Genomic DNA, 4,243 nt, shown 5'->3' with positions numbered 1-4,243 from the left:
ATAAATACACATTCAAAAACAATTCAATAAAATCATTCAAATTAAAACAAAATATCAGATTAATTACATAAAAGTTACCATTTAATTTTAACTTTAATAATTTCTTTAATTTAATTTAAGGAAATTATTTTTTTACTTAAACTAATTAGTTTATTTAATTTCACTAATTTCAACGTAATATCCGCCAATTAATCAATTATTTACCCTAACTTTGCATAGAAATCAACACATTAAACAAATAGGCATAGCATTTAACTTATGTAGCATAGAATTCAACAATTTTAGATATTTTTTTGCGAAATAAACAATTGATTCACAAAGTTCAGAAGAAAATTAACAAGTTAGGGTTTTCGTGTGACTCACCTTCTCACTTCAAAATTCAAAGATAAACTCCAAAAACTTCGAATAAACAGCAACACCTAAATTGCTTATCAAAATTCTGAGTAAATCGACGCCTAAATTGATCCGTAATTGAGGAGACATAACGAAAAACACACACATCGGAGAAGAGAGAGATGAGAGAGAATGACGGAGGAGTCGAGGGAAGAATGAGTGGGTTCTGCCACGCTGGAACCGAAGAACCAACCTCAAACAGCCAACATGGAATTCATTAACCAAGTTAGCGTTTTCAAATATGGGGTGAAATGAAGGAAATAATGCCCTTGGTCCAAGTATGCATTTAATAATAAGTCTAATAAATGCGGTTCAGTATTAATTATGCAAGTTAATAATTCAGTGAGATCAAGTGAACTGAATGCCTAGCTAGAGGACGCTTCAGTTCAAGTGGATTAATGATATTAATCCACAGCTTACTCTTGACTGAACCCGTAGGGTCAAACAAATAGTACGTAAACGGATCAAGTATTTAATGGCATTAAATACTCCATCTAAATCATATTCGGAATCGACGGATCTTGGTTTCAGTGGGAGCTGAGATCGTCACAGGCAAGAAATGAATACTCCGGAAACGATGATATTGCCGGAAACGGAAATATGGATCGTATCGGAAATATAAATATTATCCAAATCGTAGATGTTGCCGGAAACGGAAACATGGTACGTATCGGAAAATATTATCGGAAATGGAAATATTGCCGGAATCTGAAATATTGCCGGAAGCGGAAATATTGTCGGAATCGGAAATATTATCGGAATCGGAAAATAATTCCGGAAACGGAAATATTAAATATTTGTTCGAAACCGGAAATTAATTCCGGAATCGGAAATGTTAAATATTGTTCATATCGGAAATGAATTCCGGAATCGGGAAATTAATCGGAAGCGCGTCGTACGAATTAGCATCGGACGAAGGCCTAACTCGAAGCCAGGCCCGCGTCCAGCAAGCCCGCGCACCACACAAACAGCCAAGGCCACGCCAGACTCAGCGCAAGGCCAGGCCCAGCAGGCCGTGGCTGCGAGCATGGCTGCGAGCATGGCTGCGAGCAGTGGGCTTCGTAGCTCGCGTGGGCTGAGCGGCTGTTGCGTGGGCTTGCGCGGGCATGGCCTACGCGCATGCGGGTCATGCTCGTGTGAGTGTTTGTGTTTCCGTACGAAACCTAAATCGTGTAGGATTCGTTTAATGATTAAATTCCTATTCCTAATGGATAAATTAATTAATAGAGTTTTAATTAGATTCTAGTTAATTAATTTGTTTCCTAGTAGGATTCGATTACTTCTTCCATAGCCTATAAATATGAGGTTAATGCTCATAATTTATAACGAGTTTCAAGTGTTCAAAGGTAAGAATTTGAGCAAAAATTCAGCCAAACACTTGCCCATATTAGTCGAATAAATTAGTACCTTAAGGGCGATTCTAGTTGGTCAATCTTAAGGCGGATCCGGACGTGCAGTGGACTTTCTACGGAGGGACGACATTTGGAGTCCTAAAGACTTGTTCTTGTTCGGTTCGGGCGCAGCAAGGGAGGGCACGCTACAAAGAGTATGCATCCTAATTATGCTAATTGTTATGTGGCAATTAATTTGGAATCCTGACGTTTATGGTTTTTCCGCATGATTTATATTCGTTTATATGTATCATAACCTAACAGTGGTATCACGAGCCTCTAATTAATTCCATAATAATTGCTTAACATGGTTAAATTTTACAAATTTGCAAAGAATTAAAAGGGGTGATTAATTTTCGTAATTGTTAATTAATTGCAAATTGCGTTTATTTAATTATATGTATGCAGTTTTTCGGCAGTTTCTTCGTTACTCAACGAAATCGAGTGATTTTTGTGTCAATTATGCATGTAAAAGGCATTCTAAAATTTTGACAAAATTACTATTTTTCGGCCGAATCCAGAATTCCCAAATTCGAAGCATAACTATGACTTTTCGGAGGTTTTAGTTTTTCGAACGCAAAAGTTTGTAATTTTAAGATGTTAAATTGAATATTTGCGATTCTTGTTGTTAAATCTCGAATTTTTGATTGACCTACTGTATATGTTTAACAAATTTGAATGCCTAAGCTTGTTAATTATACAACCTAATTTGTAAATGTAATTAATTTGTTGAAATTCGAATAATTTAGAATTTGATTTGATTTTCATAATTAATTGACGATTTAATTAGGTATCCATGATTAAAAACCACCATAAAAATTGTTAATTTATGATAAATTTTAAATTTTTATGACCTAGATTTGAATCCATGATAATCGGAAATTAATTGATTAATAAATTTTCGACTTTTCGCCCTAAAATTATGAAATTAATATGATTTATTAATTTGTCATTAATTTTGAAATAAAAGTTTTAATTTTTATGAAATTCGCTCATAAAACTTGCACGCACAAAGCAATGGACGCTACGTGTTACCCTTAAGGGGTGTTGTATAGTGCGGCCATGCGACGACGAGCAAGGGAGCTCGTCGCCCATGCGGTACAATGCAGCGAGCAAGGGCCATGGCACACGAGCACAAGGCAGCACGCTGCCCTTGTGTCGAGTGTTGTGTGCAGCGTGGGCGGAAGGGGCGAGGGCGATGGGCATTGGCGCAATCCAGGCGAGCAGTCGAGTGTGGGCAGCAAGCGAGCTGCGCCACAGCGCGAGCTGCCGCGCCCAGTGAAGCAAGCAGACGCGTCGAGTGAGGCAGGCTGCACGCAGCGTGGCCTGGGCCTGCTGCTGTGCTTGTGGCCTGCTCGCGTGATGCCATACGATCAGTTAAGGGGCACTGCTGCCTCGTGCACTCGACGGGGCTTGGGCGCAAGCCCAAGTGCCTCGTCTTGTTACGATTGATGCGTTTTAATTTTAATTTTAAATTTTCAGTCCGGAAACGTTTTTTTTAATTAATTTTAAAATTCGTAATTTAAATTTTTTATCTCGGAATTTAATTTTGAATAATCGAATTATTATAAATTTTAATTTATACTAATTATTTTACTAAAATTAAAACCTTGAATTAATTTAAATTCATTTAAATTCAACTGAAAATAAATTAAATGGATTCAATTATAAATTTATACGAGCTTTAAATTTTAATTAAATTTGTATGTTTCCGGTTAGACTAGGAAATACATTTTTATGTTTAAAATTAGTAAAGCATGTGAATTTATTGGTTTAAGTGGGAGCATTTTAGTCATAAACTCTTGATTAGGTCTACATTCCTTTAAGGTTACACAACTTGATTAGAATTAATAAGGACTGAATAATTGGTAGATTATTGGTGCCCTTGATTAATTGCTGCAAATATTTCTGTGATGCATAACATGTTCTACTAACCAGCTATGTGGGCCATTCATGATTATGGATAGGTGAATGGTATATATTGTATATGTATTGTTTTGCAGGTTATTTAAAAGTGACTAGTATGGCCCAAATAGGATAGAAAATATGGTCTGCGTACCATTAATTTGAATGTAATATTGGTCTAAAGTACCAAATTTTATTGCTTTTAAATATGGTATTCGTACCACCAAATAGTTGTAATTAATTTAATTATAGCTTATCCTATTTGAAGAAAATGGCGCCTCCCATGGTGAAATTCAAGACGGAGTTTCCAATCCATTTTCAAGACGGACTTTGAAGTTGAAGCTTCAAGATGAAGTCGGGCCATACTAGGTCACATTTATATCTTATGCATGTTTTAAGTTATTTATTGCTTTAAATATGTCTTAATTATGCATGAGATTATGGCTTGATTATGTTGTATGATTAAGGATTTTAGTTCACTTAAAATCTAACCAACATAGTAAGAGCCTTAAGTTCCAAACTTAAAATTGAGTTAAAAGGTGCCATGCCAAACT

The sequence above is a fragment of the Spinacia oleracea genome, chromosome 3, assembly GCF_020520425.1.
Source record: "Spinacia oleracea cultivar Varoflay chromosome 3, BTI_SOV_V1, whole genome shotgun sequence".
NCBI lineage: Eukaryota > Viridiplantae > Streptophyta > Magnoliopsida > Caryophyllales > Amaranthaceae > Spinacia > Spinacia oleracea.
Note: the sequence above shows the minus strand (reverse complement) of the source record.